The sequence below is a fragment of the Myotis davidii genome, unplaced genomic scaffold, assembly GCF_000327345.1.
Source record: "Myotis davidii unplaced genomic scaffold, ASM32734v1 scaffold71, whole genome shotgun sequence".
NCBI lineage: Eukaryota > Metazoa > Chordata > Mammalia > Chiroptera > Vespertilionidae > Myotis > Myotis davidii.
In genome coordinates this window covers 5,054,712-5,074,165 of record NW_006283588.1, presented here as the reverse complement: position 1 = coordinate 5,074,165, position 19,454 = coordinate 5,054,712, and the positions used below count along the sequence as shown (strand labels likewise).

The window sequence follows — 19,454 nt, the reverse complement described above, 5'->3', positions numbered from 1 at the left end:
TGGCTTTTATAAATTTTTAAAACATTGTAGTCATTATTGATATTTTCAATACTCAATGTGAAAAAATGAGGCCAATATAACTAGACCATGCTGATAATGAAGTATTTTATTTTTAAAGATTTCTAGGTAGTGTTCTAAAATAAAGGAATTTTCTTCTTTCATTTTTTATGGTGTGAACATTTTTTATGGTTTGATTTCTTTATATTGGAAAAACATCTGATACATTTGAGATCTGAGATATATTCTGTCATCTAAACTTTCATTGAATTTGTCTGTACTGTGTCATGGTGTCAAGAGGTTTTACTGTGCTATGTGGAGGCCACACACATCGAAGTGCAGCCGTGTGTGTGTGTGTGTGTGTGTGTGTTGCTTGTGACTGAGTTTTTCTGCTTACCAGCTGTGTATTTTTATACACATTAACTAAATTCTTGCCGTTTAGGTTCTTCATCAGTAAATGAGGACATATGATGCAATCCATAGTATTCTGACGGTTTGTAGCTGAAATATTTGTTTTTAAAATACAATTTTATTGATTTCAGAGAGGAAGAAAGAGGGGAAGAGAGATAAAAATAGCAATGATGAGAATCATTGATTGGCTGCCTTCTGTACTCCCCCAACCTGAGATGGAGCCACAACTCAGGCATGTGCCCTGTCTAGGAATTGAACCATGACCTCCTGGTTCATAGGTCAATGCTCAACCACTGAGACACACCAGCCAGGCAGTTTTAGCTGAACTACTTTAATATAAATATAAAATATAAATTAAAATTTTCCAAAATATCAAAAGGCTCCTTAAATGCTACCTCACCTATCATTATTGTTTTCTGTTTGTATTGTAGTCTTTTGTTATTCTTTCTCCCATAAAACAGTCCAGAACGGGAATTTTTGAATTCCTTAGCATTTTACCTGGCTTTTATTATGAGCTCAATAAATATCTGTCAAAAGAAAGATGAGTACCCTTGATTTTAAATACTTGTGCAAACATATATTTGACCACTAAGAAAATTACTAATTATCCATTTATGATTGAAAATTTGAGAGTACACATGAGAATTCCTTAAAATGTGGATGATCAAACTAAGTGAACTGGTCTCTAGAGTTATTCCTATTAATTTCTTTTTGTACGTTGTCCTTGCAAGAGTTTTCTTTCCAGTAAATTACTTTTAAAGGTTGATGCTATGGTAGCATGAAGTGTGAACCCTTGCTGCATACTTAGAGTGTCTTTGTTGCAGCAAAGCCTGCTGAGAGTTTATTATTTTAGTAGGGTTCAGTTAGGGCCTCTAAATGCTTTGCACACAGTTAGAGGTGTTGCTGTAATTTATCATTATCTGGGAAAGGAAAAGCACAGATCTTTCCCTGGCACAGAAGTCCGACAAAGCATGTTCTGGTATAAAAGAAGATACCCTATATGTACCTTGGTCTTAGCTTTCACTTTTAATATAAAACATCAATAATGATCTCAATTATTATATGTGTACATATGATGTGTTTGTTGTATGTATATATGAAATAAAATGTACCCATACAATCTATTCCAGTGGCCATTCACAACAGCAAATGGTCCCAACCACTTCCCTAGACTCGATTTCCAGTTTATACAGTAGTTAGTAAAGGCCTTTGTTTGATTTGTAGTGTCTCAGATACTAACTTTCAAATATAAAAATGAATGATTTACTTTTCTTTGTGACTTAAGACATGGCACGGTGCTAAGAATGTTAGTATTTATTTCTGGGAAACCAAATCATAACGTAAACAAGTAAAAATATCAGCTATACCCTTGGCCTCAATTTAAATCTCAGGTATCTCTTAATGGATTTTAGGTCCACACATTCACTGTCTCCACATTTATACAGTCCCTAATCCATATGTGCAAGTGAAACGACTTACCTACTGTCTATGTCATTGTCACTTAGTGTGAATTTGTCCATTGGCATTGGGATCATATACACTCTCATGCCATTCCCTGTGCCACATTGTCCACCTAGGTTTTCATGCCAATTGACTTTAAATCTGGTTTCCACTGTGAAGTGGGGAAGAAGGAAGCAGCCCAGGTCTCCCCTTCTCTCCTCTTTCCTCAAAGAGAGGCTCAGATAGTGGCTACGTTTTCCGGCGGCTCCCTCTACAAAGATCTGCGGTTTCAGTTTCCAACTGCTGATCCTTGTCCCAAGACTTTGGAAAAAACCTCCTTTTTAGAGACTCCAGCTTGGGGAAAAGAATGCCTTGATGTTGCTCCTCATCTGTGCGTCTCCTTACGCTCTCAGCTCTTCCATAAGATTCCTCGTATCCAGTTCCAGGGTTAAATTCTCCTTCTTTCAAAAACAGTAAAGGGTTTCTATTATTTATTTATTTATTTACTTATTTATTTTTACCAGATTGTGACACTTATACTCTGTAGGATGATATTCTAAGAGTTTCATTCCCTGGATATATTTCTTTGTGCAATTTCTAGGAATTGTGGAATATGACTCTGTTTTAGGTTAAAAGTACTAAACTTTACAGCTTGCATGGTTAATTAAGAAGTAAATGATTCTTTTTTTCTAAAAATAATATGTTTTATTATAAAAATATACAGCTTCATGACTTTGAATTACTCCTAATATATATTGGGAACAAGTATTGAAGGGGATGAAAGTCTTAATTCATGGAATATTGCCATGTGATATATGATTTCCATATGTATCTCATTTATTTTGGTAATAACCCAACAGGGATATTAACTTGCTATCATAAAGTTTGTAAAATAGCTCTAAACCAAATCCAGGCTATGTACAAAGCCTAGAACACTCCTAATCAATAAAAATTGTCCTTTATCAATGAAAATATCTATACAACAGTGACAGAATATGAATATTCAATACAAATAATATGAAAATTTATACTTTTTATTTTCTTTGCTACATTAGAAAAACTCCTTGCAGTGTTTTAAGATTAATGTCTTCCTTCTCTCAAGGATAAAGAATAGAGCAAAACAAGTTTTTTTTTTTATGACTTGAACTCTGGATTAAATAAGTTTCAAGCATGTAATATAAAATTAAAAGAGGAAGAAGGAAATATATTTGGGGTGCAGATGAGTTTAGAGTTAGAAAAGCATGAAGATGGCAAAAATAAGTGAAGGAATTTTCTTAGGGGGGAAGCAGAAGATTGGAAAGTGAAGGAGTAATTCACATCAACGAAGAAGTCCAAAGTAAAATAGCCTCTAATGACAAGGACAGTAGTATAAATTCACTGTCTTGCTTTTGGACTTTGTTAATTATCTTGTCCTCTGCCAAATATAAACTCTAGAGACCTTGGTTATCTGGATATTAATCAAGGCATCATGCTGGTTCACTAAATGATGACATAATTTTAATTAGAGTTGATAAAAATGAAGGCAAATAATCAAAATGCCCTAGTAAGATACATGCATCATTGAAAACAGCTGGTAACCTCATGGAGATTCACTGATGTTACTGACTTTATAATATTCCCAGGGTTTAAACAGTTAAAGGTGCTAGCAGCCACCAAATATATTTAAAATTTCATAGATTTCTTCCAAATATGGAAACCTGTTCAAAGCACAAAGTAATTTTCTAATGGCAGAACACAGACACTTGTAACTGACAGATATGTTCCAATTGGAGAACATTGTGTCCACATGTCTGTGTGTCAAATCTTGTCTATCATATTTATCTCTTATCATCCATTTATTTACCACCCATTCTACATAGATATGATATTAATTCCAGAGGAGAAACAATGTCATAGTTTGCTGAGTAAAGTAATGAGAAAAAATGGAGTAGCAGTCTTGTCATTGGTTGAGGAAAAAAAATAGACTATTACTGTGCAGAAAGCATAATGGACTAGATGTAATTTGCCTAGTAAATTTTCTTTGTTTATCACCTTATTATTTTAACTACACAGAAGCCAGTTTCCTATCCCCCTTTAACTTTGCAAAACTTACCCAATTTCTGTTAGAAGACAGAATAAAATTTTTAAAAATGAATTTTCGAGAGCAATCTGAAGGTGGACAGTTTAGTTATTTGCATTCCCTCCTTCACTAGCCCAGAACTGCAAGTTCTGGAAGCAGATAAAGGTAATGCATTCTATGTGGTCTAGTTCTGAATCTTCATGAAACACTGTAGATTTGTTGGAAGTTACAGTTTGAACAAGTGAAAAAAAATCAACAAAATTAAGGAGAACCAAAGAGCATGATTTGAAATAAGCTGAAAGGCTTGGGGGAAAAAAAAGAAGTAAAATGTTTATTTTTTTTCTTCAATTGATATTTTCAACAACATTTTTCCCTTTTATTAAAAGGTGATTATGGTAATATGAGTAAAAAGCTAAATAAATGGACCTAAATGCATGTTATTTACAACCACCCTCCCTACCCGCCTACCCCAATAGCAGTTACTCAAAGGCAGCCACCTTTATTTCTGTTTCTGGTATTTACCAACATCCTAATATATAAAAAGCCAGGGCCATCATGACTGAAATAACCAGACGGACGCCCAAACAGCAGGCTACGTGGGGCAACAAGGCCGGCAGGGGGGTTAGTGAGGGATGACCGAACAACTGAACAGCAGGCTGCATGGCGCCAGCGGTCCCGGATTGTGAGAGGGATGTCTGACTGCCAGTGTAGGCCCGATCCCTGGGATTGGGCCTAAACTGGCAGTCGGACATCCCCCGAGGGGTCCCAGATTGGAGAGGGTGCTGGCTGGGCTGAGGGGATCCCCCCACCTGTGCATGGATTTTGTGCACCGGGCCTCTAGTATTTCCTAATAATAAAGGTATAATGCAATTTTCTTATTTAGCAAGTCAGAGATGTACCCAGTAGAGACCTTTAGATACACTATAAAAATGAATACTTGTTAGGCTCTCTTTTCTGGAATTTCAAAGAGAAGAAAGACAAATCTACCCACGAAGTAGATGGTTACACCGTACAATTTCAGTGGTAGATGGGATTTTGCATTTTATCGAGTTCAGCACTGCATAATGCCTGACTTTTTTCTGACCACTCCTCAGAGGACATCAGCTTCTGCATAAATTTTCCCAGTTTCTGTGAAATTATGCCTCTCAAGCTTGTCCATTTCATAATTCCACAGCTCAGAATTCCCCCCAGCCCTCTGTCTCAAACTAAAATCAATTCTCCTGAGACTTCCTCCTCTTGATCTAGAATTTCCGTTGGAATTATTGCTATTTTACCTGACAGGTCTATAAAATGTTTGAAGACAATACTCATTTTATTCTTCAGTCACTTCTATTCAAAGTTAAATACTATAAATTCTTTAGTATATAATTTCTGAATAAGTGGTATATGAGTAGACGTCTTCACCTTTTTTCCTCACTCACAGTATTTTAGGAAAGCCACATGGCAATATTCACTCCTATTGAGCCTATATATAACCAAAATACTGTGTAATATGCTTTTTGCTGAGTCTGAATTCCTTTATGCTGAACTCTTGAGCTTGAAGTTTTGGACCCAAGAACAGTGCCAAGTATTTTATCCCTGTTATGTTTTCTTTCTAGTGAGATCTGACATGTTGTTAAGCCTGTGTATCTTTTGAATACTGATTCTATCACCTGTGGTATTTATCAACACTTCTATATTTCTGTCAACTGCAAGTGTCCCCAGCCTGCCATTTCCATTTTTACCTGAGCCATTAATTAAGACATTCAACCAGGAAGGACTAAGGATAGGCCCTCTGTGCATCTCAGGGCCAGGTTGACATTGGTCCTTTGATAAATATTTCTGATACTTGTAATGTCTAACCAGTTACCATAAGTTTAATATTTTGTAGAAAGAGATTAAGAAAGCCCAAGAAGAAGAAGAAGAAGAAAACACTAATGACTTTTTAATATGTTAGGATAGAAAAGAATTGTTAGCTCATTTTCTAGACAATGTATTAAAAATCGTTGTGATTTTATTACATGACTAGCAGTTGTCTATACGGTTTGGGCAAAGTGAGTCAAAGCAGAACACATACTTAACATTTATTTGGATATTCCAGCTTAGCTATAACCATTGGAGGATGACAATCTTGCCTTGCCGATGCTGCTGGTGTGTGTGTGTGTGTGTGACAGGGACTTCTGCATAAAAGGTTAAAAGACAACAAAAGTGCTCTTATTTTCAACCAGAGCTATGGATGCATGATCAATAAACAACCAGCAGATGATTGCATTTTGAAGTATGTGAGCAGATGCTCTGGTGTTGGGAATTATTGTTGAATGAGTATAAAATATGACCTTCAGAAAACTTGTCATCTAGCTGATATCTGATTTTATTGGCAAACAGACTCTCCGTCCCTGTGAAGTCATTACTGCATTGTTATAAGTTCAGTGTTTCACTAAATGCATTAAAACGTTTCTTATTTTTTTATATTTTAGGTACTATTTCCATCTCTTCTTGAAAATGAATGTTGGCTAGACCATCTGGAATTAGAAATAGAGAGCAAAAATTTCCTTTAAGCTGGGACAGTACAGGTAATGCCTCTCTCTCTCTCTCTCTCTCTCTCTCTCTCATATTCCCCTGGTGATTGATTTATTCGTAAACACATCCTACGAAGCTTGACTTTCCATTTCGTTCAAAAGAAGACTAAAGATTGAATTTAGAATAGATTTGTGCTTACTCATTTATTACAAAATGAATAGCTTTCATATATTATTTCTTACTAATTAGTTAATTTTGTTCTTTAGTTTTTTAAAAAGTTACCTAACAAGTAAATACTTACAGATAGTAAAAATGTAAACTACAATTTCTTTTAATATTTCTCTTTAATCAACGTTCAGAAATAAAAAATGTGCTATTTTATTTAAATTTTGAGACACATGATTATATCAGCATTGCTCTGGTTTATGACAGAAAACAACAACAACAACACATCCAAATCTCTCAGTCTCTAAAATTCTGATTTCTTAAAGAGAGTTCCAAAGCAAAAACAACATTTTAAATTTGACATATGGTTACTCAGAAGGAAACTTCTCTTAGGCATCTTAATATAGACCTGAGCATGAGCAGAATATTTTATTGACAAAGTAAATGGGAAGAGAATTTCAGACATCAAAGAAATAGGCTGATAAATCCATAGAAAAAATATAAGGAGCACATATTGCCTTACACAGAAACCATATTGAGGAGGCAAGAAACAAAACCAGTTAGAGAAGGAGTCATAGAAACATTTCAAAGACACTAAGTGTACAACACTAACAAGAAAATAAAAAGGTTTAATCAAATCAGACAGAACACAACAGCAAGACATTATTATGATGATAATATATTCCCAAAATGCAGAACCAATAAAGAATATTATTAATATACCTGACTTCAAAGAAATATGAATTGTTTTATAAAATATAGACCTTAGGCAACATAGCATTGCAGGTTGAGAGAAAATATTATTATTTCCAATAAGGTGACAACCTCAAAATAAGACACAGTGTCCATAATACTTTAGAACTGGTGGGTACCTCCTGTGCTATCAGCAAGCTCACTTCCAGTTGACCTGCCTCCCCAACTTTCACCTAAAGACGTTAGAGACAGTTACTGGGAATCAGTCTTGGAAGCTGCCTCCATTTGAAGTGACCACTCTGGATGAAAGGGCTCTATCGATGGCCAGACTGTCACAGAGGCAGTTGACCCAAAGCCTTGTTCGCTTGGTGCTTGCAGGATTGCCTTTGCCTATCTGTGATGCTTACGGAGAAAATGCTTCTTCAGGCTTAATGAAATGAAATGGAAATGATAGCCAAACTCCATAATTCCTATAGCACCCATACTAGGTAGAATATAGTTCTATTGGGAAAAACAGAAACAACAGTAGATCAGGCCAGAACATTAATATTGATGAGCTGTAAGTGTTGACTCTGAACAGCTGAATTCTATCTTGAATATAACTGGTAGGGTTTGTAAAAAATATATATATATGTATAGATTCTCTTGATAATGATTAATTATTTTATAATGACCACAAATTGGATATGTATTCCAATATGAACATTGTTTTTCCCTGCTACTTTAATCCTATGGTACTGTATTTACTATGTTTTTATTTCCCTCAGAAACCTTTCTGTAAACGCTAATTACTGTTAAGTCAGCTGTTTAATTTCTAATATTATTGGAAACCTTAAGTAGGCTTAAAGTCCAGTATTTGTGTTTACAGTACAATCAATGCTTTTTTCTTTATACTATATAAAATGTATAAAAGCTTTTAATTATGGTTTTCTCTGTATATAAAGAATTCTATAATCATAAAAGAAACTACTTAACTTTATCAACCCTGAAGAAAATTCACAGACTTTGCACAGTTTCCAGCTTATTTTTTAAGAAAACAAAAACAAAAAGCTGTTTTATGAAATGAAATGTAATATTCTTTAAAACACCGGAGTTCTGAAAAGAGGTTACTCATTTGAGAATATGACTACATTTCCTGGCAGCACAGCTTCAAGCACTGGGAAGAAGTTAAGCCAATTCAGTGACCAGATAAACACTTTGGAGGAACCTGAAACCATGAAATTCAGGACTTGCCATTGGTTAGTGCCCCCTTGCAAGCAATCCAACATCAAAATTGGGGTTTTCACCAACTAATAATTCTACATGATGGGTGAATACTAAGTCATTTCTTCCTTCCTTTCTTTTTTTTTTTTTAAATTCTCACCCAAGAATATTTTCCATTGATTTTTAAAGAGAGTGGAAGAGAGAGGAAAGACAGAGAGAAATATCAATGTGAGAGAAACACATCGATTGGTTGCTTCCTGCAGGAGCCCCGGCCAGGGCCCAGACCAGGGAGGAGCCTACAACGGAGGCACTTGCCCTTGACTGGAATGGAACCAGGGACTCTTCGGTCTGCAGGCTGATGCTCTATCCAGAGAGCCAAAAAGGCTAGGGTTGTCATTCATTTCTGATGCCCGTTAGAAATCAGATAATAAAGCAAAGAAACATAAAATCTTCAATACCCTTCAACTCTGAAACAGAGAAGAGGACTGTGCACACACAGGGACTTGCTGAATGGCAGCTCGCTGCATACACAGAGAGCAAGAAAGGTGAATAGCATTGGGATTCCATTGCCTTCCCCAGCTGGAGAAAACCTGGAACCAAGTGTCAAATGACTGGAAGACTACAACGTGTTGGCGGTGTGACTCAGAAGGAACCATCCAGGGCTAACAAACATCCAGCGGCCCAGTCAGATGTGTAACACTCCATGTATTAGAAAGTTTCATAGACTCCAGAAAAATTCCAAGAACTGAATGTGAATTCTCCTGCCAGTCCAAGTCAATCTGGGCTAATTAATGCAGAAATACCAATTTCTACCATGTAGCACTTTACCACCTACAAATTATGTTCCTGTTCATTGTCCTTTTTAATCCTCAAAACAATCCTGAAACTATAATCTTTGCAGATTGAGAAAAAGAGTAAGCCACTTGACAAATTCAAAGGGAAGATGGTAGAGAAATATTGCTAACCTGCTGTGTGACTCGCTTGAGGAATTTCCTCATTGTACAAAGACTGTCTATAATATAGCCTGCTCTATCTCACAATCATTATGCTCATAAAATATGCACAAATGTTTCCGGATTTATCGAGCCCCATAAAATCTCAGGATCAAGCAGTAGCTAGGAAAGGTAAGAAAACCCCTGAGGACTTGCAGCTCTTAAGAAGAGAGGAGGATTGGCATGAACAACTTTGGGTAATCAATTTCAACTTGGGAATGTGGGCAGAGTCTTATAAAAAGTCTATTACAGTCTTGAAGGCAGACTTCCACTTTTTTCCAGGCATGGCGTTGTCTGGACTGAGTCATCTAGACCTCCTTCTAGTGCGTCTCCTAGTCTGCTGTGGACCTCAGACCTCCAGAACCAGCGCTGGCATACTCAGGCAATGTTGCATTGTTTCATTGCAGAACTCGAGGCTGCAACTTCCCCCTGGAAAGAAAAGGAAAAAGTCAAAGGAACTTCCTGTTCCTGGCATCACTTTGTTTCTACAAGCATGGATGGTTTGCCTCTACTGGTCCCTGCAGACACATCTGGAGTTTTTGGGTCTGCACAAGAAAACAGAAGTAAAAGGTAAGCATGTTTTGGCCTGGAAATACCTGTGCTGTGTGTGTGTTGGGAAGTAGGGAGGTAGGAGAAGAAGATGGGAGTTGAGAGGAAGATAGTGTGTTCAAAAATATTACTTCACACAAATAAATGTTTGTCATTAGGTATTATGTATAATTTAAAAACCAAGTCTTTCCCCTAGTAGCTTAGAGTTCAATAAAAAATATAGAGTGCAAAATAAAACCATAGTTCAGTGATGGATAGAATAATGATTCTTATGCTGGGAGAAGAAGAGGGGGGATATGGAGTGACTACTCATAGCTATCAAGTTTCTTTTTGGAATAATACAAATATTTTAAAATTAGATTATGGTGATGGACACATAATTCTGTATATATGCTAGAAACCACTGAACTGCACACTTTAAGTGGGTGAACTTTATGGTATGTGAATTATATCTCAATAAAAGTGTTTAAAAAAGAAAGGTGAAGAAAAGCTAAGAACCATATGATTTCACTCATATGTGGGATAGAAAACTGAAACTCATAGACACAGGCAAGAGTCTAGTGGTTACCTGAGGGAAGAGGGTGGGGTTGCTGTAAAGGGTAAAAAGGGCCAAATATATTGAAGGGAGATGATTTGACTTTGTGTGGGGGGCATACAACGTAATATTAAGATCGTGTATCATGGAAATGTATACCTGAAACCTATGAACCAATGTCACCCCAATAAATTTAATAATAAATAAATAAATAAATAAATAAATAAGATGAAGCAAGGTGATAAGAACTCTTATTTTTGCTAAAGCAAGGTAGACTAAGGTAGTTATGAGTTCATTGTTCTTTCCTCTATCTCTGCAATGTCTTTCAAATCTGTTCCATTTTTTTCTATTCATTTGTTTCTGTCTTAGTTCAACCCTCATTTAGCTCTTTGTCCAGTACTTACCCATGGAGACTAACATGTTTCTTTGTTGACTCTGGTTGATTAGTTGTAAGCTATCTTATGCAGACTGCTGCATTTGATTTTGAAATGTTTTTTTGACCTCTATTCTCTCATAGGTCTTCCTAAAGCACACGTCTGATTATGGCATATTCTTACTAAACATTTTCATGGTTCAGCATGGCCTATAGAAGGAAATGCAAACTTTTAGCTTGATCCACGATAATCTTTTTCTTATTTTTACATCATGATTCTGCCAAATCACGATTCATTTTGGCATACCAAACAACTCATCTTTGTCTTTCATTTTTTCCACTTTTCTGGCTGTTGCCCCTCTCTTAAATTTAAACTGTCAAAATTTCACCCATTCAGCTCAAATGCTTCCTCCTACATAAAATCTTCAATTGCACACATCAGAATTACAGCCTTTAACAAATTACACCCTTACTTGTATTTTAATTAGTTGCCTTTCTACTGTAACTATGTATTCAATAAGTTATGGTTAAGTTGACTTTTATATTATAAACCTCTTTATTTGTAATAATAGGGAAATAGATTCCTGTAAAATGATGTAGAGCAAAATTCCACCAGAACCAATATGGACCTTTGGCTCATCCAACAATAGTGTGAATCATTAGGCTCCTGCTCCTTTCACTATGTCCCCCACCCTCACCCCAAGCATTTCCAATCTACCCAACCCTCTTCTGCAGGATTCCATCCCTGAGAGAGCTCTGGTCTGTCACCTAGGCTGGTCAGTGCCAGCCTCCATCTATTGAAATGCACTTTTTATTAACTTATACTATTCAGGAACAAGTCGCAATCTGAGACTAAACCGTACAAATGGAATATAGGAGGGTAAAATGTCCCTTTGCCAGAAACCGTACAATATTGAAACATTCTAGGGTATTGATTTATGGAAATTTGACTCTTTCCAATATACTTCCTATGTGCATTTTCATTGAGCTCATCTAGGGACCAGGGCTCTGCTTCTGTTGTACAATGAGAAATGAGAACAGTGAATATTTCTGAGATGTCAGCCTGGGAAGTGACTACCAGGAAGCAAGAGAGAATGATTAGGGGCGTGAAATGATGAACAGCAGTTTGGTGATTTTTTTAAAAGAATACTCCTACATTTATTGCAACTGATTCCTGTCGAGTTAGGAAATATAACCTGGATTCTAAACCTTAGCAGTACACAGGAAGCATCCTGTATGCTTTGAAAAATACAGATTCTTGGGTCGTACACTGGTTATTTTCAGAACATGGGGCCCATGAACTAGTGTTTTTAAAGCTTCTCTTTAATTTGGAAGTAACCAGATCTTAGACTGTCATTTGGGAACTACTGGGTCTTTGGCAATTTCTTGGGAGTAAAACCATCATGTAGAAAGGGTTATGGATCTCATTCTGTGAGAGTCTCAGAGCAGCAAAAATGGTGTTGTGGATATTCTCAGTGAACTTTAATTCACTGGGTATTTTAAATCTAGCATGATAAATCTTCAAAGTTTTTCATGTCCTTACACACAAATATAGGAATTGACCCTGCAATTTCAAAATGTTATAATTAGAACAAATAAAAACATGTTTCCTAATACTTTATAACAAGCACTTTCTTAAGAAAACTTAATTTTTAGCACATCTGAAAATATTGACAATTTAATGTTCTGTTGCTTTGTAATTGATGGAAGTATAATGCTATTTCTAACTTGACATACCTTACAGTGTTCACTGATTTAAAGACAGAACTAATTTATATAAAAAAAGAAACCACAAATAAAAAATGGCATTCATCAGTTAAAGTGGAGAGTTAAAATTATGATGCCACAGAACATTCTTTATGCCTTAAACAAGTCACATCTCTTGTGTTCCACTGGAAAAATAGATATTCAAAGAAGTATATTTATAACTTTATCAAAGGAAAACATATTTGTGTCTTCTAATGGAAGCTTCACTTGAGTTTACACAATGTTTAGGAGACATTGCTGTAAGATCTAGCATATCCAACTTTAATACTTGAAAGTTGACTGTGAATTGATTTTTCTAGCTTAGTTTATTCAATAAATGTCTAGTCATGCCTACTATATTCCAGCAAGGGACTAGAAATACCATAATCAACAAGGCCAAGTTCTTGCTCTTGGAAATCTCATAGACTGGATTTTCTTCTCCAAGATCAAGCTAAACCCTATAAAAGAGCTATTTTAAGATACTGCCGTTTTCATGAAGTTAGGCACTTTACAGAACAGCCTTTAAAACTGTTGACTCTATCCCATTATTTCTTATACTCATTGTAGTTATTAAGTACCTCATTTAAAAAATACCAAGAGGTTCAGCACAAGGAATATTCCTCCTAAATGTGCAGCATCGGACCCGTGAACATTAACTGTCACATCATGGAGAGTTCTGGTTAGGTTCAAGAAAACTTGATGTTAATATTTCCCTCTCAGCAATAAAATAGCACTTCATGTGTTACTTGTACAGGAAGATTTATTACCTTCATATCCTCTTAATAATTTATTTGTTTCTTTCATTCATCTGATGTAATCTCACACCACAGCCCTTTGGCCTTAAAGAGTAATTTCCTCTATTAGCCCAACAAACCTTTTCAGTTAATCCTTGACTCTGAGTCAAAGTAGATAGTTTCATTGAGTGTGCTGCACTTGAAGGTCAGCTTCAGTTCATCACGTACCTGCAGGACTGTGCAGACAGAAACCAAATATTTTGGCTTCCAATCTCCTTGTGAATCGACTCCCTTGAAATCAGAAGGAAGACAAAAGGGAATGAATGAGGCCCACACTAGGGCTTGAAGCTCTGGAGATATGTGCAGTCTTTTACAATTGGTAACTTACACTAGTCTTGGGACATAGCACATAGTAAGGGTATGTGGATTCACTTTATCCATGAGCTGAATAAGGAGTTCTATTGCTCTGTGGCTAACAGAGGATCTTTCTTTCTTCACACTTGTAGTTTTCCCAAGGAAGAAAATGTTACCTACCTTTTTCTGTATATAATTATTATTTTTTATTGAGTTCTACTACAGAGTTTCTCTTGAATAAAAGGAAAATATCTGAAAAAGTTACATTACAAAGAGGAAAACAGGAATGCAGCTTCCTGAATTTTTTATGAAAACTCACCTAGAATCCCTAACCAGTTTTGCTCAGTGGATAGAGCATCAGCCTGCGGACTGAAGGGTCCCCAGTTTGATCTGGTCAAGGGCACATGCCCAGGTCCCGGGCTCCATCCCTAGTTGGGGATGTGCAGGAGGCAGCCAATCAATGATTCTCTCATCATCGATGTTTCTATCTCTCTTACCCTCTCCCTTCCCCTCTGAAATCAATAAAAATATATTTAAAGAAACTCACATAGAAGGCACTGTATATTTTGGAATTAAATAGTATGGGTGCCTTAGGATATATAAGCAATGTAACTGAATCAAAGAAACTTAAGAAGTCTTAGAGCCTTACAAATATTTCTCTTTGGAAAAGAAGCAAATACAAGTCTAAATTATGCATAAATTAAAAAAAATGTAATGGGATTGGAGCATTTTTTAAAATTTCAGCTTAATTGAGGTATAACAAATGAAATTATAAAATATTTAAAGAGTACATTGTGGTACTTAGATGTACATTTGGAAAGAATTCCCCCCATGTACTTAATTAACACATCCATCACCTGATGTATTTATGTTTTTTGTTTTTGATGAGATCATTGTTGTTGCTAAGAACTACCCAATAAGGTGAAATAGAGGAGCCTTTGAATATACCATGTAAAAGGTCATTCAAAACAATTTTCAAAAACTTGAACTATTTTCTTTATCATTCATCCAGCTCTTTCAACCTAAATATATGTACATATAGGGACAAAACACTGATTATGTTTGTGTTTTAGGAGTTACAGGGGATACCGTAATAAAGAGCCAAGGTTTCTACACTCAAAGATCTTAAAATATAGTAGTCAAGACTATAAACCAAGCATCTTTTAAAGGCAGAGTATTACAGAAAATCTAACCTAGATGTTTACAGAAAGAAGGGATAACTTTTCAATAACAACAAAACAATCTAATTAAAATATGGGCAGAGGTACCAAGTAGACATCTTTTGTTCCAAAGAAGACATCCAAATGGTCAACATTTACACAAAAAGATGCTCTATCACTAATTATCAGGGAAATGCAAATCAAAACCCCAATGGAATATCATCTCACACTAGTTAGAATGGCTATCATAAAAAAGACAAGCAATAAGTAATCTTGGTGAGGATGTGTTGAAAAGGGAACCTTTGAGTGCTGTTGGTGAGAATGTAAATTCAGCCCATATGGAAAACTGATTGCGGTTCCTCAAAAATTAAAAATAGAACTACCATTTGATCCAGCAATTATAATTCTGAATTTACATCTAAAGAAAATGAAAAGAGGATATTAAAAAGACTCCCATATTTATCACAACATTATTCATACTAGCCAATATATGGAAACAACATATGTGTCCATCAGTGAATGTATGGATAAAAAGAATGTTATATATACACAATGGAACATCATTCAGCCATGAGAAAGAAGGAAATCTTGTCACTTGTGGCAACATGAGTGGGCCTTCAGAGCATTATCATAAGTGAAATAAGTTAGAGAAAGAAAAATATGGTATTATTTCACTTCTATATGGAATCTAAAAAAAAAACCTTAACTCAAAGAAAATAGAGAGTACAGTGGTAGCTATCAGGGGCCAGAGAGTGAGGGAACAGGGGAAATGTTGTTTAAAGGTACAAACTTGAAACTGGCAGATAAATAAGTATTGGAGAGCTGATGCCCAGTATAGTGACTATAGTCAATGATACTGTATTCTAATCTTCAAAGTTGCCAAGAGACTAGATCATAGTTGTTCTCAACACAAAATAGAAATAATTATGGAACATGATAGAGGTGTTAACTAATGCAATATGCTAATCATATTGCAATATATACTAGTAAATGTATTAAATCAGTACATTATACATCTTAAACTTATACAATGTTATATGTCAATTATACCTCAATTTAAAAAAGAAAAAGAACTTTTGGGTGAGGTTAAGTATCATTGAAAGGCTAGTGTATAAAATTATTTTGAAGGATGTGTAGGATTTTGAAAGATAGATGTTTTGGAGGAAGGCATTTCAGGCAGAAGAAAAAAAATGGCATAAAAAACAGGGACACAAAAGTGTATGGGGTATGATCAAAGAAAATAAGTAACAATTAGGCTATAGGTTTAAAGTATATTTTAGACAAGTAACAGGAAATTAAGGCGAATATTTCTTCCAGATTTTAAGAAAATTAAACATGTCTTCAAAATAGCTTGCTCTCTATAGGGAATCCATAGAAGAACTTTTAATTATACATAAAGAATAGCTGAATGCAGGGATATCAGTTAGAAAGTTTGGCCACAATCCAAGTAAAAGAATATAAAAACTAAGTCTAACAAAATGGTAGTGGGAATGGGGGAATGGGAAAGGGGAAAGCTTAAAAGGAAGCCCCCCCCCCGCCCACCACCAAGAAAGAAAGAAACAAAGAATTTGAAACCCAGTGTTGGAAAGTAGGAAAAGAGCATCATCAAGGATTACTCTTAGCTTTTAAGTTGTGTCCACATAAAGAATGATCATACTATAAATAAAAACGAAAAACAGAACTCAGAGGAAGAAACTCATTTGGAGACAAGGGCCATAGAAATAATGTTTGCTTTGGTTATGCTGGTCATTTTAGAATATTTAAGTAAAGGTAATGAGCAAGCCATAGCTAAATATGTGATTTTGGAGGTTAGAGATAGGCTCTTGGGATTATGAAGAAATAAGATCTATTTACCTAGTGGCAGCTCCCAATAGTAAAGAGGGAGGAGGTAAGCACAAGCTCTTGGTGAATGGTTACTATTGGGAACCAAGTTAGAGCACATTAAAATATCTAAACCAAAATAGCTTGTAAACTTAGTAAATTGAGTTTTATTTACTCTAGTTCTCATTGTCTTTGCAGAAACAGTTGACAGGATGATGAAAGAGTTAAAATATGATGCAGAAGCAAGGACACGTAGGTTTCAAGAAACAAGGGATAGTTACTGTGGTCAGGTATTAAAGAGAAGTCAATGAGTGTAAAGAATGGGAAAAGACTTATAGGTTGGTATCAAATATTTGTAGTGACAGTTACTCTGTAAGAAGGCTAAACGTGATGAAGTTATGGGGAAAGCACTACAGCTGCTCTTTCAAAAACTTTGGTAGCAAGAGGATACAGCAAAGTGATACCTTGAGAGAATGTCAGTGTGAAGATAGGTTTTGTAGAAGTAAAATTTAAGCACATGAGTAGACAGGGAAAATGTAAAAAAAAAAAAGGTAGAACACAGAAGATGGTGATTACTTAATGGAGTGAGTTTTCAAGAAAGAAAGAAAGGATTGTCAAAGTCAAGATAGATGGGTTAGCACTAAAAAAAATGGAGGCATTGTGGGTGTTTTCTTCTTTTCTTTGAGACAGGAATGAAGAGTAAGATGCCAGATATAGATGTGAGGTCTTTATAGAGAGGGCAGTCTACACAGATCATTTGAGACAGCATTGATAGACATAGCTAGGTGGGAGATGAGGGTTTTAATATGGGGAGAAGGGAACACATGAAAGTATCTCTTCTTAGGGCAATGCATTATTGAATCAGGAAACAATTATAATTTCTGAGCAGTATTGAGAAATAAGCAGAATTGGGAAGTACGTATCTGTAGTGAAATCAGCACCATTTATCTACTTTTTCCAACAATGCTAAATTGTCTAAAACTAGTTGAAAGCGGATTAGAAGAACTAATCAGACTTGAATTTAGTGGAGTACAGATAGCAAAAGTCAAACAGGTGAGGTATTTTTCAGTATTAGTGAGAAGACCACTAAGCAGGTTGTATATGGTCTTGCAATCAAAGTTAAGAAAAAAATTGAAGTCAGACAGAGGTGAATGAACCAGAAATATAAGGACAGCTCAAGGGATTAGACCTCACAATGAGACTAAACTTCAAGGTGGTTGTTAATGAAGGTACAGAAAGGATGGAAAATAAGGTAGTTCTGTCAGAGAGGAAAATTTCAAAGTTTAGAATCAATAGTATTGATTGAGGACACATAATGAGCAGAAGTGTAAGCTCATATTGATCCAGAATGTTTGAGGAATGAGATATCTAAGTAAATGTGCTGACTTAAATATATATGTAAAAAAATCTATATAATATTTCTACAAAAAATTAAATACATGGGATTTTGCCAAATGAATTATTATTTTATTCCCAACAGTCATGGAAATATCTGAAATGTTAGGCATCCCAAGTGTTAAGTCAATATTTGTGATACATTAAAGTAACATAAAACAGTGTGTATCTATTTCTATGCCTATATTTCTTTATCTGTTTATCTACCTATATATGTACTAGAGGCCTGGTACACAAAATTTGTGCACAGGTGAGGCCTGGACAGCAATCAGGGGTGATCAGGTTCCCCATCTCCCTGCCTCCTCCTTCCCTCACTGCCCACAAACCACCACCATGTGATTCCCCACCTCCCTACCTCTGCCCCTCCTCCCTCTCACCACCCATGTCCACCTCCACCCATTCTTGGTTCCCCCTCCCAGCCCAGGCCTGGCCCTGATCGGGCAACCGGGCCTTGCCAGCCAGATGGAAGGGCCAACTGCCACCATGGAGGGCGGGTGGCAGGCCGATTAGGGCCTACAGTCCAGGGGGGAGGAACAAGGGCAGGGACCAGGAAGTTGGCCTGCAGGCCCCATTGGTGATTGGGGCCTGCAGGCTGGGGGCAACTCCTGTGTTGAGTGTCTGCCTTCTGGTGGTCAGTGAGCCTCATAGCAACTGGTTGTTCTGGTCATTCCGTTGCAACGGTCGCTTAGGCTTTTGTATGGTATACTAGAGGCCTGGTGCACAAAAATATGTGCACTCAGGACCTGGCCAACCCTGATTGGAGCCGATCAGATGGGGCCACCCGGGGCAGGGGCCACGGGTGTTTGGCAGGTTGGCCTTGCCCCTGATCAGGGGTAGGGCCTGCCAGGGGGAGGGACTGGAGGTAGTTGGCTGGCCACCCCCATCCCTGATTGGGGTGGGGGAGGCTAATCAGAAGTGGGGCTGGCTGGGGGGGGAGGGGCCATGGGCAGTTTTTTAGCCTTCCCCACCCCCTGGTCGAACTCCTGGTTTAACTCCTGGTTGAACTCCCAGTCGAGAGGACAATTTGCATATTAGCCTTTTATTATATAGGATAAAAATGCAGCCAATTTTTCAATATTAATTTTGTATCCTGCTACTTTACTGAATCCATTTATCAGTTCTGATAATTTATTGTGGATTCTTTAGGGTTCTCTCTCTATAATATTATCTTATCTGCAAATAATGAGAGTATTATTTTTTCCTTTTTAATTTGGATGCCTGTTATTTCTTTTCTTGTCTGATTTCTATGGCTCGGGCTTCTAATACTAATTATAAATGACTGAAATACAAAAGTAGGAAAAAAACAGAAACAACTGTCATTAGAAAAA

At 36.4% G+C, this 19,454-nt stretch overlaps 1 pseudogene; it reads left to right on the top strand.

Moving 5' to 3' along the window:
* The first annotated feature begins 8,386 nt into the window (after nt 1-8,386).
* Nucleotides 8,387-19,454, top strand: part of LOC102772813 — a 27,925-nt pseudogene continuing 16,857 nt past the window's right edge.